General features: G+C 39.4%; 1 protein-coding gene across 1 annotated transcript in view; it reads right to left on the minus strand.

Moving 5' to 3' along the window:
* The window catches only part of LOC124616111, a 235,005-nt gene extending 229,968 nt beyond the window's left edge, over positions 1–5,037 (minus strand). Inside the window, exon 1 of the mRNA XM_047144378.1 lies at positions 4,822–5,037. The gene's annotated coding sequence lies outside the window, so the exon portion shown is untranslated. The remainder of the gene's footprint in view (positions 1–4,821) is intronic.
* Between the last annotated feature and the right edge of the window lie 11,830 nt (positions 5,038–16,867).

The raw sequence follows: 16,867 nt of genomic DNA on the forward strand, positions 1-16,867 counted from the left end.
ACCAATCAGTTCAAGCTGATCCCAATTTTGAACTCTGGGAAGAAACAGTGTGACAACTATGTCCTTCAAAATTCATTTCAAACAATACAATTAAAAGAAATTAAATGAATATCTTTTCAGGTACCGTGTACATAATGGTAATAAGTTGCTGATACATAGCATACCCCAACAGCTTATCACAGAGAATGATTCTTTGCTCAAATGTTTGTCACAATTTGAAATACTTCATGTTATATAGTCTACCCCCCCCATGAACCATGGACCTTGCCGTTGGTGGGGAGGCTTGCGTGCCTCAGCGATACAGATAGCCGTACCGTAGGTGCAACCACAACGGAGGGGTATCTGTTGAGAGGCCAGACAAACGTGTGGTTCCTGAAGAGGGGCAGCAGCCTTTTCAGTAGTTGCAAGGGCAACAGTCTGGATGATTGACTGATCTGGCCTTGTAACAATAACCAAAACGGCCTTGCTGTGCTGGTACTGCGAACGGCTGAAAGCAAGGGGAAACTACAGCCGTAATTTTTCCCGAGGGCATGCAGCTTTACTGTATGATTACATGATGATGGCGTCCTCTTGGGTAAAATATTCCGGAGGTAAAATAGTCCCCCATTCGGATCTCCGGGCGGGGACTACTCAAGAGGATGTCGTTATCAGGAGAAAGAAAACTGGCGTTCTACGGATCGGAGCGTGGAATGTCAGATACCTTAATCGGGCAGGTAGGTTAGAAAATTTAAAAAGGGAAATGGATAGGTTGAAGTTAGATATAGTGGGAATTAGTGAAGTTCGGTGGCAGGAGGAACAAGACTTCTGGTCAGGTGACTACAGGGTTATAAACACAAAATCAAATAGGGGTAATGCAGGAGTAGGTTTAATAATGAATAGGAAAATAGGAATGCGCGTAAGCTACTACAAACAGCATAGTGAACGCATTATTGTGGCCAAGATAGATACGAAGCCCACGCCTACTACAGTAGTACAAGTTTATATGCCAACTAGCTCTGCAGATGACGAAGAAATTGAAGAAATGTATGATGAAATAAAAGAAATTATTCAGATTGTGAAGGGAGACGAAAATTTAATAGTCATGGGTGACTGGAATTCGAGTGTAGGAAAAGGGAGAGAAGGAAACATAGTAGGTGAATATGGATTGGGGGACAGAAATGAAAGAGGAAGCCGCCTGGTCGAATTTTGCACAGAGCACAACATAATCATAACTAACACTTGGTTTAAGAATCATGAAAGAAGGTTGTATACATGGAAGAATCCTGGAGATACTAAAAGGTATCAGATAGATTATATAATGGTAAGACAGAGATTTAGGAACCAGGTTTTAAATTGTAAGACATTTCCAGGGGCAGATGTGGACTCTGACCACAATCTATTGGTTATGACCTGTAGATTAAAACTGAAGAAACTGCAAAAAGGTGGGAATTTAAGGAGATGGGACCTGGATAAACTAAAAGAACCAGAGGTTGTACAGAGATTCAGGGAGAGCATAAGGGAGCAATTGACAGGAATGGGGGAAATAAATACAGTAGAAGAAGAATGGGTAGCTTTGAGGGATGAAGTAGTGAAGGCAGCAGAGGATCAAGTAGGTAAAAAGACAAGGGCTAGTAGAAATCCTTGGGTAACAGAAGAAATATTGAATTTAATTGATGAAAGGAGAAAATATAAAAATGCAGTAAGTGAAACAGGCAAAAAGGAATACAAACGTCTCAAAAATGAGATCGACAGGAAGTGCAAAATGGCTAAGCAGGGATGGCTAGAGGACAAATGTAAGGATGTAGAGGCCTATCTCACTAGGGGTAAGATAGATACCGCCTACAGGAAAATTAAAGAGACCTTTGGAGATAAGAGAACGACTTGTATGAATATCAAGAGCTCAGATGGAAACCCAGTTCTAAGCAAAGAAGGGAAAGCAGAAAGGTGGAAGGAGTATATAGAGGGTCTATACAAGGGCGATGTACTTGAGGACAGTATTATGGAAATGGAAGAGGATGTAGATGAAGATGAAATGGGAGATATGATACTGCGTGAAGAGTTTGACAGAGCACTGAAAGACCTGAGTCGAAACAAGGCCCCCGGAGTAGACAATATTCCATTGGAACTACTGACGGCTGTGGGAGAGCCAGTCCTGACAAAACTCTACCATCTGGTGAGCAAGATGTATGAAACAGGCGAAATACCCTCAGACTTCAAGAAGAATATAATAATTCCAATCCCAAAGAAAGCAGGTGTTGACAGATGTGAAAATTACCGAACTATCAGCTTAATAAGTCACAGCTGCAAAATACTAACACGAATTCTTTACAGACGAATGGAAAAACTAGTAGAAGCCAACCTCGGGGAAGATCAGTTTGGATTCCGTAGAAACACTGGAACACGTGAGGCAATACTGACCTTACGACTTATCTTAGAAGAAAGATTAAGGAAAGGCAAACCTACGTTTCTAGCATTTGTAGACTTAGAGAAAGCTTTTGACAATGTTGACTGGAATACTCTCTTTCAAATTCTAAAGGTGGCAGGGGTAAAATACAGGGAGCGAAAGGCTATTTACAATTTGTACAGAAACCAGATGGCAGTTATAAGAGTCGAGGGACATGAAAGGGAAGCAGTGGTTGGGAAGGGAGTAAGACAGGGTTGTAGCCTCTCCCCGATGTTGTTCAATCTGTATATTGAGCAAGCAGTAAAGGAAACAAAAGAAAAATTCGGAGTAGGTATTAAAATTCATGGAGAAGAAATAAAAACTTTGAGGTTCGCCGATGACATTGTAATTCTGTCAGAGACAGCAAAGGACTTGGAAGAGCAGTTGAATGGAATGGACAGTGTCTTGAAAGGAGGATATAAGATGAACATCAACAAAAGCAAAACAAGGATAATGGAATGTAGTCTAATTAAGTCGGGTGATGCTGAGGGAATTAGATTAGGAAATGAGGCACTTAAAGTAGTAAAGGAGTTTTGCTATTTGGGGAGCAAAATAACTGATGATGGTCGAAGTAGAGAGGATATAAAATGTAGGCTGGCAATGGCAAGGAAAGCGTTTCTGAAGAAGAGAAATTTGTTAACATCCAGTATAGATTTAAGTGTCAGGAAGTCATTTCTGAAAGTATTCGTATGGAGTGTAGCCATGTATGGAAGTGAAACATGGACGATAAATAGTTTGGACAAAAAGAGAATAGAAGCTTTCGAAATGTGGTGCTACAGAAGAATGCTGAAGATTAGATGGGTAGATCACATAACTAATGAGGAAGTATTGAATAGGATTGGGGAGAAGAGAAGTTTGTGGCACAACTTGACCAGAAGAAGGGATCGGTTGGTAGGACATGTTCTGAGGCATCAAGGGATCACCAATTTAGTATTGGAGGGCAGCGTGGAGGGTAAAAATCGTAGAGGGAGACCAAGAGATGAATACACTAAGCAGATTCAGAAGGATGTAGGTTGCAGTAGGTACTGGGAGATGAAAAAGCTTGCACAGGATAGAGTAGCATGGAGAGCTGCATCAAACCAGTCTCAGGACTGAAGACCACAACAACAACAACATATAGTCTACTGTGGGTAGGTGTACTAGGTTACGCAGTCACTATGTCTAAGGACACACTTCTAGGTATAAAAGTATCATTTATACATAGGTAAAAACTCTGAGCACAGCACACACCAACAAGAGGCACAATTATATCACCTTTTAATGTAAGTTATCCCCTTCCTTATTATTCTTTATACACTTTCTGTGACACAAGTACAGGCTAACTAATGATGCACACACTGTTTCATCAACTATAAACAAGTCAGTTTGCATGCAGATTAATGATATAAATATTTTCTACCTGAAACAAAATAAGCTATCCCATCATATTGAAAAACAAACAAGTAAATTACACAAAATGGTGTTCCAAACTGAAATGGACATGGTGTTCCAACTCTCACGAAACCTAACTTGACCACTATGGAGCTCATTGCAGTTCTCAACTGTCAACCACAATTGAATGAAGCGAAGTATAAATTGACCCACACATACATTTTTACGACTGCTGAATTGACATGTAGGATGAATAGAAAAATAATATTGACGTGGATGTGTAAATTACTTTGACAACAAAATTTAGAAAAAATATCTTAAACTGACAAAAGCAAAGACAACAAAAGCCATTCAGACTGAGATAACCTTCCAAACAGATAATGCAAAAAGAAACATATGCAGGTGCATGTTTTGTTTTCACGGCATAAAAAGGTAATTACTTAAGCTTAAATGACTTCCAAAATTCGCCAACGGCTATAAAATAAGTGTGCGGCAATCATCTTCATCTTTACTGTTTCCAAGCGGATGCAGTTACCGCAAATTTACATCACAGCAGTACCAAACCGATGACTGAAGCTATAAGACTGAAAGCCGGATTCTGGCTCGTACACGGGACACTCTTTCTGTTACAATATATAAAGCTTTCGCAATTTGTTCACAATTAGATCTGCCAAGTTGTTCCGTTTTCTTCGTCCTGAACGACCGCGCAGAAAGTAATACGTTTGAATCCTGCAGCTTACGCTATCAATTCAGCCTTCACTAAAATATGTACCACGGGAATTTATGGTCAGTAAATAAGCCATCGTTTGTCTCCTTGCATTTCCATCATCAGAAATCACAAGATAGATAGCCTGCTAAAGTGTATTTATAGTGTACAGCTACACACAGCGACAACTGCAGAGTTACTTTATATTAAACAAGACTACTAGGTATAAAGACAATGAACAAAACACGCAATTACATGAATGCTGTACTTACTATTTACAATAAACATTCCACAAAATTTACGAATTCCCGTACATGATTACCTTTGCAGATTCTCCGGATGCCTGTTGACAATATAACAAGCGAAACACGCTGAGGTCCAGATATTTAACACCTCTACATCAGATTTTGTACTCATAAGCCAGCAGTAGGAACTCACAGCACAACATTGTTCACACGCATTCAAACACCACCACAAGGAAAATGATTGGTGCTTCCAAAACCTCCTCCGACTTTCAAACCAAACCAAAGATGCATGTTGTCTTACTTATGTCTCGGGACAGCCGGTTGCGCTCGGCTGACTTCGGGTCAGTTCGTAGCGCTTCATGGTGGGAGACTATCGGGTCAGTTCGTAGCGCTTCGTGGTGGGAGACTTTCGTGGTGGGGCATCACGTGACCATGTGCATTGTGCAGACTGCGGCATGTTGTTGAGAGGGCATACAGAGTTGTACTTACATATCCCACCCAGATGAAGGATGCAAATAAGGAAGCAGTTCTTCGCATAATATCATTTCAAAATTAGACTCCACAGGTCAAAGTACCATAAGATTTTGCTATGGGGTGACTTTGACAGACCTTTTTCTTTTTTTAATTCGTGCTCAAAAATATTGTTATGTAGCATTTCCAATCAGGTTTCCATCAACACAGCACTGCAAAAAACTGGTAGGATGGAACACAAATTTCTTGCAAAAAGAAAAAAAAGAAGCAGTTTCTTGTGTAAGCTTACAACACAATAAAGGACAATAAATTTCATGACTATTTCAAAATGTGCAAAAATTAACAAGGTTGTCTGTGAGGCAAAGAAACTGTACAAATGACAGTTTATATTCTACTCTAGGAATAAATATAAAGCCATGTGGGGAGTTAAAACGATAAAACACGGTATGCTGTCAGTCTACAATTAAGCATAGAATGGCATTCTATAAATTTAAGATGTAATCACAAATTAAGAAATAACTTCTGGCCTAGAGGAAGTACTAGACAAGTGCCCTGTGATCGAATAACACTGTTTCACAGAAGGCATATTTTGTAAAATTTTGCTGCACCTGTCAATATATTTGAAACAAAATATTTTATTCAAAACGACTAACCAAATTTTCTTACTTGGTCAGCTTCAAGTCAATGTTTACGTATGTTCGTACGTATATAGCATTAAGAAATCTTAGTGTCATAAAAGGAACAGGACATCAGAGACTACTCCAGCAGCATCGGAATTTCATAAACCATACTAAAATGTTTCATTCCGCTCTAATTGCACATTTCTATGTCCAGGTGCACTCTGAAGTACATGATATTCAGCTTTTCTATGTGGTTTTCGTGATACCAGTTTTCTTGGAGGTCCAGTACTGTATTCTCATGTCTGGTTCTTTATTATGGTATAATGTCATTCGTCCCAGAAAATGAAAATTTGCGCTTGAAATTGAACGAAGTTGAATGTAGCCAATAGTGCGGAATGAAACACTTCGTTTCAAATAAACTACCTGCCTCAGGGGAAAAAATTAATAAAAGCAAATTTCTCTACAAAACAGCCAGAAATAGCTTCATTAAGACAATGGTTGATTGCTATTAACGTGGAAATAATATAAAATAAGAAAATTGAAACCACTAACTTATTTTGGTCTTTCATGATTATGAGAATGTATATTAATTTACTTGATGGCTCCCGGCCACATAAATCTGTTTTGTTTTCATTTGACGTGGGAGATGTAAACGAAGAGACCAGCAATATCACGATTCACGAATGACGCAACATATACAAGGGTCACGTGGAGGAGGACCCCCCTCCTCTCCCCTATAATTCAGCTTGCTCTGCGCATGCGCGAATCTGGCAGCTTGGGCGCGCCAGAAAAATTTTTCCGGGTGGTATCTGGCTACTTGCTGCTACTGCTGATACAGCAAACAGCCACGCTTCAAGTTGCCAGAAGCGGGAGGAAGGCACTGCTCATACGCGAATTCAGCTCTGCGCATGCGCACGAGCCCGCTGTCAACCGCTCATACGAAACTTCTGTAAACTCAAGAGCGAGCAGCGCTTTTGGTGGGGGAAGTGGCCTTTCCCGGAAGAACGCTGCCACCGGCCTACAGGGGCACCCAAAATCTATTGCCCGTTATCTGTCTAGCGCTGTAGATCGGCGTGCAGTGATATACGTCGTTTCTGTTCGTGGGATCTTAGTTGCCAGAGTCATTAAAACTTTGTATACTTACTGATGTACTTCGATATCCGGAAGTGATGGATAATCGTCTAGCATTGCAAGAAAATGTGCAGAATACGAGGAAGAGGAGGTATTTGAGGAATAAGGAGCGTTTGATCGTCTCTAATGTTATTACAGCGTGTATTAAAGAGGCGACCCAAAAATAACTGTTGGCTAGTATTACCAGTCCCAATGAAAGGGCTGCAATTTACACAAACGTCAGCCTCACCTAATAGGACGCGTAAGTAAGGAAAAATAAGTCGCATTGGTTTACTGGAATCGCCACAAAGAAAAACTAATAATTTTGGGAGGAAACCTATCGTTACAGAGAGTTTCAAAATCACGTAAAATCTTGGATGCTTATGGAAATCTAAATCTCTATCTCGGTCACTGTTCACCTGATTCTAAGACATATTGCTTAAAACATGTGCGCCATAGCTGTTCTAAACACTGCTGAAATTTCCTTCGAAACATTTACACCGATTCTGGACTTCTAAGCAGAAAGCTTGATATAAGAGGTGCGTTCACAAATAAATATTTAATTTTTGGCAAGAACTTTATTTGTTAATCTACAGCAATGTTACCCTCTTCAAAATATTCCCCATTACATACTATACACTTGTGCCAGTGCTTTTTCCAATACCCGAAACACTTTAGGAACTGTTTCTTCGGGATAGTTCATAGGTTTCTTTAACTGTGCATTTTTAATCTCACCCATGCTTGTAAAACCGCTATCCTTTAAGGCCTGCTTTGAAATGTTTATACCACTTGTCTGCCCTTGGTTTACTCATAACAGGCTCACCAAAAGCAATATTTACCATTTCTAAAAATTTCATACGCTTTATTCCATTCTTATAACAAAATTGAATACAGATCCTCTAATTTATTTTTATACAAAACAAATAATGATAGATGCTACCAAAATACATGTAATCTTTCTGACAGCTGACAACAGAGTAAGTATCCAGTATGCATAACATTGAACACATACTTTTGAGGCATGTTTACGGAGACAGTGACAAAAAAGTAGTGCAAATTGGACTAATACAACACAAAAAACTATAAATTTCTGCTTAGTTTTTGAACACTCTTTGTGTTGCAAGAACTGTTAAGTTTCAATGCAGTTTACCTTTTAGTAGAAACACAAAATAAGAACAAGCGCCGGCCCCGGTGGTCTAGCGGTTCTAGGCGCTCAGTCCGGAGCCGCGCGGCCGCTACGGTCGCAGGTTCGAATCCTGCCTCGGGCATGGATGTGTGTGATGTCCTTAGGTTAGTTAGGTTTCAGTAGTTCTAAGTTCTAGGGGACTGATGACCACAGATGTTAAGTCCCATAGTGCTCAGAGCCAAGAACAAACCTTAAATTCTACAGACTGATTGCATTATATGGGGTTCGTTTTACGAATATCAATAGAGGAACATACATTCACATGAACAGGCATTTGGTTGTATGTTTGAAGTAGAATCCTGACTTCCGTTCTTACGTTAATATTATTTACCCTATAATGTTGTGTTTGGGAAGAAGCTATCGTTTTTTTGTGTTCCTTATGGTCTTAATGCATTTGTCTAAAAAGATTTGAAGCGCGCGCTGCGGCATGGCCGGTACTATGTTGTGAAACAGCCTGTAGAAGTGCCTTGTGACGTAGATGGGTTAGCAGAGTGGGGAGTCGCTCGCTTGGTCTTCAGTTTACCGACACACTACAGCATCTGGCTATTTGCTGCTACTGTTCGTACGGCAAACAGCCACGCTTCGGGTAGCCAGAAGCGAGTGGAAGGCACTGCTCATACGCGAATTCAGCTGTGCGCATGCGCACGAGCGTGCTGGCAACTGCTCAAACGAATAGCTTACATTCGCCTTTAGGACAAGGAGCGAAATTCGAAATTGTATGTTAGTTACTGAAGTTTTTAATCTCATGTACGTTATCACAGTCTTCACACCACAATATGTCGAAGTGCCTAGGTTACTTACGCAGTTAAATTCTTCATTTGTATGGCCATATTTTCAGTGATTGCTTTACAATTCTTGAGGGTATATTTGTTCTGTCGTTGCAACTACAAAAATGCGTGATTTTTTTTCACCAGACACGTTTCGCTTTATTGGGGTAGCATCATCAGTGGTCTGTAATTAAGTTATTTACGTTTTCATTTGCTGTAAGATCGAAAAACAGTTCGTTAAGAATATGTTGATTTGTACTTACGGTGATTTTCACTTGATTTCTCGCTTACATCGGGAAATGCCGTATGTTAGCACATCGTTGATGTTTTCCTGCATTAGACACTGATTTCGCTTGATTTGTCGCTAACATCGGGAAATGCCGTATGCTAGCACATCGTTGATGCACTTAGAAGTACAAAAAGAAACAGAAAACAGTAAAGTGTGTAACAGTGTGCTGTGAAAACCATAAGAAATGCATAGTGCTGCAGAACAGCTAAAAATTAGACCAAAATTATCAGTGTCTAACGAGAAAAACGTCAACGAAGTGCTAGCAGACGGCATTTTCCGATGTAATACAGAAATCAAGTGAAAATCATCGTAAGTACAAATCAACATATTTTTAACGAACTGTTTTTCGATCTTAAAGCAAATCAATTTGTAAATAACTGAATTACAGACCACTGATGATGCTTTACCTTAATAAAGCGAAACGCGTCTGGTGAAAAAAATCGTGCATTTTTGTAGATGCAATGACAGAACAAAAATACCCTCAAGAACATTTACGCAGTGTTTAGGACATATAGTTTACGGTAATGAAGGACTTCACAAAAAAAGTCTCGAAAATATACCCCACAAATAAAAATATAATATGAGTAATTTTTCACGGGAAAAGTTTTCAGTTCCTATTATCTTAACTGACTAACACTGTACTTCCAGGCTACAGATGTCAACACAGATAAGTTGGTTCGAATCCCTCTGTTTATAGCCGATGGTTACACGAAGGTCATGGACAAGTGTTTATTTAGTTAACCTGTAGCTGAATTTGACCTTTAATTAACTTTTTGCGAGAAGTTCGTATCCAGCTACAGCAGTTTATGAGCAGCTTTGTATTTTTATGTAACATTACTTTCAGCCAATTGAATTTACCAATAACACAAAGACTTGTAATTATATTTCACAAATCTGGAGGTGTAAAGGTATTTATTGCTATATTGCACTGGACTGGAGAATCAAACAGCTGACAGGCTTTACTAGAGGATGATCTATGCGATACCAGTGTTTTATGTAGTATTTGTCAGAGTATGAAACATTTTGAAAATTGGTCGAACTGTCTCCGTAGTGTCCTCAGTCAGGACCGTTTTAATGTTAGGGAAGACTAGGCAGCTGCCTAGGACGGCAAAATTTTAGGCGAGGCAAAGGACAGAAAGAAATAATTTTAAACCAGGCAGCAAAAATGAGGAGAAAACAGGAAAAAAGGAAAAATTATAACACTGTCCAAATTATTTACTTAAGTACGAACTTGCAGCATGCTGCAAATGAAAAATCTCCCCTCTCTGTCCTGTATGGTCTGTCTATTGTTGTTGAGTCGGCCGTAGTGCCAAAATAGCTCTGAGCACTATGAGACTTAACATCTGAGGTCATCAGTCCCCTAGAACTTAGAACTACTTAAACCTAACCAACCTAAGGACATCACACCGATCCATGCCCGAGGCAGGATTCGAACCTGCGACCGTAGCAATCGCGCGGTTGCGGACTGAAGCGCCTAGAACCACTCGGCCACCGCGGCCGGCGCCGTAGTTCCGCTTTGATCGTCAGTGCAGGGGCATTTTTTTACATAGGCCTGTATTGTCACACTTACGATATGAGTGGTTTGAAAATGGACACAGGTGTCCGAAACTAGTTAACATCAGGAAATAAAATGCAACTTACGAAGGAACTGCAACGATTTATTTCAGTTACTTAAGTCTTTACTTACTTTGATGAAATTAAATACGTTGCTTCTACCTAATTCAAAACTAAAGCAGCCACTACTGAGTATGAAACAGAAATTGCTTAGACAACTGCGCCACCAGTGCGGCTAATAATATAAAGGGCGTTCAAAAAGAAACGAATTGGACGCATAATTACAGAAACCAATACCTCTATGTTAGAAGTATTGACACTGGCTGTCGTGACACTTGTTCCACTATGACACAAGGTGGTGAATGGCTGTCTTATAAAATTACTGGGGCTGCAATGTTAACCAGTTCCGCACGTACAGCTGGACGTCGTTGTCCGAGGTGAATCGTTTGCCCCTCAGAGCCTCTTTAAGGTGACCAAAAATGGCGTAATCACAGGGAGAGAGGTCCGGACTGTATGGAGGGTGGCCGAGGACGTCCCATTTGAATTTCTGCAGGAATGCCGTGACTGTGTTGGCCGTATGCAGAATGACCCCATGAGTAAGACTGCCGGTCGTTTTGATTTGATCGCTTGGCAAAGGGTCGTTAAGGCTTGTGAGTAGCGCTGTGCATTCACTGTTGTCCCGTGCTGCAGGAAGTGAATCAGAAGGGTGCCATCTTGGTCAAAGAAGAACTCGTGTGGATGGCCTTGGCTATTTTTGACGGTGGTGACACTGGAGGCTTCTACTGGAGACTTTGTCGTTTTGATTCTGGTTCGAAGTGATGACACCATGACTCATCTCCAACCACCACTTGTGCCAGGAACGCATTCCCTTCCTGAGCATAGTGCTGCAGATGAGCAAGAGAGTGGGCCATTTGACTGGCAGCGTTGACGATTGATGCACGCTGCTGCTAGCTCTGTATAGTCACACGACGTGCACGCGTGTCCTCTAGCGATGGTCTGTGAACTTCCAGGACCTAGTTGGAACCACACCTCGTTCCACATGCCACGATATTACCCTCCTGTCACCGGTTTGCGCATTCCAGAATCTGGCTCGTTTCTTTTTGAACGCCTCTTATAGTTGTAGAACGCTTAGTAGTAAATGCAAACAAGTTGTCATGTTTTTATGTAATCGTAAGAAAGTAGGTGCTGAAAATGCTGAGATTTATACCTCATTCTAAACATATTTCAAGTAAAACAGAAACGAAATAACATCACTATTATCCAGATGACCTAGTTTGATGCTTCAGCATGTCTTCCATCAGTATAGCATAATTCCTAAATCCAAGGAAAAAGTCATTTGCACCTGAAAATAGTTATCTTTCCATTTTCATCAAACAAAATAAAATTAGTAATTGATGCCAATTTGGTTGCACTGATATATTTAGTTGAATGCTAGTTTAAAATGTTCAGTACATTATTCCTATTTCAGTTATTTTGAGCAATATCAAAAATTGAGGACAAGAAATGAGAAATCGTGGACTTCAGTTTTAAGGGAATTGAGGACAAAGCTTGAAAATTGAGGGCTGTCCCCAGAAAATGAGGATGTTTTGCCGCCTTAATTTAATGATTAGAAATATAACAGGATAATTTGCATTTTTGTGCCACTGGATGTTGCTGGTATGGAGGAGAGATGTGGGAATTGAGAAGACCAATGGTAGTAAAAAAGAAGGGGTCTCATTTTTCAGTTTTTGCTTGAGATGGCAAAACACCTAGCAATGGCGTTTCCCACAGTGGTACTGACCTCGGAAATTTTCTCTCTAAAGATGTTTTGGATGAAGACGTTGCTAGTAGGTGCAAATTGTGCTGCAGATATTCATGATTATTGATTATAAAGACTACTTTAGTACTGCACAATAGTGTGAGTTTTGAATAAAAACTGCCTGTTGTGTCTGATTGCGATTAGTGTTTCTGCTGATAAAAAGCAAATAAAATTGTCTCTGCTAATGACAATGAGATAAAAAGGTAAAGTAAACTGTAAAAGCAAATCTTTTATGGTGAGAACCAGGACAAAGTACATGACAACATGTTTCTTTGATACAATTTGTAAACTTACAAATGTCTCAGAAATTAGATTTAAACTGCACATGTGGCAAATGAGACTTCTATATCAGATTTCTGAAATAAATGTACAGTATTTTTATTTCATATTTCGATTTTGATGAAATTTGGTATAAATTACATATACGAGAAGTGTAATATTTGGGATGACAGTAGAAGGCCGTCGTCGCAACATTGTACTTTCCATAATTTTATTGTTAGCAAGATGTCCGTCCCGATAGCTGAGTGGTCAGTGTGACGGATTGCCATCTATGGGCCCACGTTCGTTTCCCAGCTGGGTCGGGGATTTTCCCCGCTCAGGGACTGGGTGTTATGCTATCTTCATCATCATTTCATCCCCATCCGTTGCGCAGGTCGCCCAATGTGGCGTCGAATGGAGTAAGACCTGCACCAAGGCGGCCGGACCTGCCCCGCAAGGGGCCTGCCGCCCAATGACGCCAAACACTCATTCCCATTTCTGTTAGCAAGATTAAAATTCATTACGAAAATTTTGATTATCATCCCTTTATCTTGGGCAGTTTGTTGATATAAGCTTTTATTAATGCCACATATTGTGGGGCACAGACTGAAACTATATTTTCCCATATTTCAAATGCAAGCTATCTTAACACAGAAAAACGTACAATAATCAAATCATGCCAACAGAACACAGAAGACTACTGTATGTGAGCTTTCGCAGTCTGCCAACATAAAGCGCCACAAGCTGCAGACCTGAAGCCAGCCGATGCTACCGACTGGCTCACCTGATGGCACCAAGATCTTCTGTCCCTAGACCCAGGTTGCTGTCAAAGGCTTACAAAAACTTTGACAGCTTGACTTATACATCGACACATACCGGGAAGTGTGTCAACCGAAAGAAATTACGATTTGACAATCTGGTGTTTCAACAACAGTGTTTCTCTGTGTAAATTAGTGTGCCATTGATATATTTCAACTACTATTGTAAATGATCACATCTGTACCTACTAGGCCAACTTTTAAGACTGAAGGGAGATACTTGTATAAAACCAAAGAAAATATTTGAATGCAAAAGAACTCTCTGTGTTATCAACACTGCTAAGCTGGGAGATAGCATTAGTCAGGAATCTTAATATTTAGTATTACAAGCCCAAGGAGTAAATAATAAAAGGATGCCTTCCTAGATTCATCATCTTTCAATCTAAATGAGACTATTCCTATCAGGAAGATAAATATAAATAAAAATAAGGCACTACAGTTAAGACCTGTAGAATTTGATAATTTAACAAGACAACTGAATGAGAAAATGGAAGAAATGCATATGATATAAAGAGAGACGAAAACGAAGAGGACAGGATAAATACTAGCAACGTAATAATCCGTTATGCAACAGGGCTGAAAAGATAACTTGAAAGTACAACACTCAGACTGTATCTCAAAGACAGGCTGGTCCATAGTAAGAGACAATAAAACAAAACTAAAAAATAACATCGACATACAGAAATCTAAAAACAATAGTGTCACCAATCCTCAGGAGATATGCAATGTTTTAGTAACTCTGTCATAGATTTTTAAAAGTCTGACTTTTGTGCTACAGATAAAGTACACGTTCTAAATCATGCTGAGGTCAACTCTGATCCTGACCAACTTTTAGTAGTTGAACTCAATGATATTTTGCAGCTCACCAGAGAATGTAAAAACAAAAACTCTCCTAACTGGGATGAAATTTCTTGATTTCTAGTTAAACAATGGCAACATAATCTAGCATATCATTTGATGCATCTGATAAATAGTGTCTTAAAAGACGGAGTGGTCCCTGATATACTAAAATTACCCATTGTTAAACCTCTGTAAAAAAAAAGGTGACAAATAACTAGCAGAAAATTACAGACCAATCGCTTTAACTTCCGTTTTTAGTAAGTTAATTGAAAAAAAATAATTCTGAAATATGTGTTAGAACATTATAATATGCAGTGACTCTTGGAAGATTGTTTAGCATGGTTTTAGGAGTGGTCGCAGCACCATGACGGCAACACTACAATTTATGCTGGAAGTTCTTGACAAGATTGATGAAGGCATGCAGGTAGCTAGAGTTTTTCTAGATCTATCACAGGCTTTTTTGGGTTGATCATGAGGTACGCCTATCAAAACTGGTCAGAGATAGCATCAGTGGAAAACTTTTACACAACGTCCTCTTTTTTTTTTTTTTAAAAAAAAAAGACAGTGTAACAGAATCACACACAATAATGGAGAAACCTTAAAGAGTTAGACATCAATTGTCAGGAATACTAAATTCAGTGTGCCTCAAGTATCGATAATTGGTCCCTTCCTGTTTATATGCTATGTCAATGACTTCCCAAACGCATTTAAAAATGATACCTTCATTACAATGTATTCAGAAGATACGTCAGGCATTTGTTGAGGAAATTACATGTTTAATCTAGGCACAGAGGTAGAAAATTGTAAATATAACAAAGTGAAAGTTTGAAAATGATAGTCTAAAGGTCAATTTACAAAAATCAAACATAATTTCCATCAATGTTGATGATTTGCAACATTGTATTGATTCTCAAGATAGTAACACATTAGGAAAAATCTGCAAAAAATGGCTTTGAGCACTATGGGACTTAACTTCTGAGATCATCAGTCCCCTACAACTTAGATCTACTTAAACCTAACTAACCTAAGGACATCACACACATCCATGCCCGAGGCAGGATTCGAACCTGCAACCGTAGCAGTGGCGCGGTTCCAGACTGTAGCGCCTAGGACCGCTCGGCCACCCCAGCTGGCGAAAAATCTGTAGTGAGTGTAAGTTCTTAGGTATACGCATAAGCAGCAAACTATTATGGGCACAACAAATTGGTAACATCTAACTTACATGTTTCAGGAAGAATATCTCCATATGTCAACACCCAAGCAGTGAGGAAGATATAATTCGGTATACTGCATACCTTTCTTGCATTTGGTCCTGTATTATGGGGTGTGGCTTCCAAAACTCAAGTAATCAAGCATTTAAACTGCAGAAAAGAGCTTTGAGAATATTAGGCTGAAAAGATACTATCTATTCTACATGCATGTTTGAAACAATAGTACTAGCTGCAGAAGCTAAGAAATATACACGTCATAATACAGAAAATCATGAACATAGCACTAGACAAGTACAAAATGATCGTATGGTGAACAGCAGACTGAAAAACTGCAAACACTCCAGACATTAAATAAGAAAAATATGTTAAAGCGTTATGTAAGGAATGGTACTGATCAGTTTTGTATGAAAAATTGCAAAGAAGTGAAACTACATTTCAAAATATCAACATTTATTTTCCAGCATATATGTGCACTTACAAAAACATTAAACTATGTTAAACTTACCTGTTTTTCCCTACATAGCGAATAACGTCATAAACAACTTCATTTGTCACCTTCAATAAAGCTGACTTTTTCGCTTAATAGAAGGTTTCTAATAAAAATTGTTTCATCAGTTATGTTCTCATTTATACACAGTGAAAAGGACCATCTATACGCAATGAGCTGTCTGTGCAAATGTCTGTGTACATGAAATCAGCATAGACCGATCGTTGCATATTAACAGAAGATTTGTGCAGGTATGAGATGTGTACAAACCTTGAAGCTGGAGTTAGAGGCTTGAGCAAAATAGCTCAAATCTGTGAATTAAAATCATACCTGTGCAGACAAGTTGGAGTATGTGGACAGGAGATTGCTACAAATTTGGCGCTAAGACATGTTTGAGTCAGCTCAGGGGGTTTTCGTCTGTGTGTACATTGTGAATTTTAATATGACAGATACCTAGCAGTGTTACAGAGAGTTCATTGGCGAATTTATCGAAATGTGTAGGAGTCATACATGTTCATGGAAAATTGAAAGCTTGGAGTACAGCTATAGGGACAGAAGGCAGCTGCTTATAATTCTTATACAGAGACCCTCTGGCAAACAGGGAAATGGTATGTAATAAAAATAATTCGTTGTGGAATGTTTACCGCAAAGAGTTAAGCAAAGTTACGATATCTGTTCGACCTGGTGCCAGGGGGTCGCTAGCATACTCACATT

This window comes from Schistocerca americana, chromosome 1, assembly GCF_021461395.2.
Source record: "Schistocerca americana isolate TAMUIC-IGC-003095 chromosome 1, iqSchAmer2.1, whole genome shotgun sequence".
NCBI classification, from domain to species: Eukaryota; Metazoa; Arthropoda; class Insecta; order Orthoptera; family Acrididae; genus Schistocerca; species Schistocerca americana.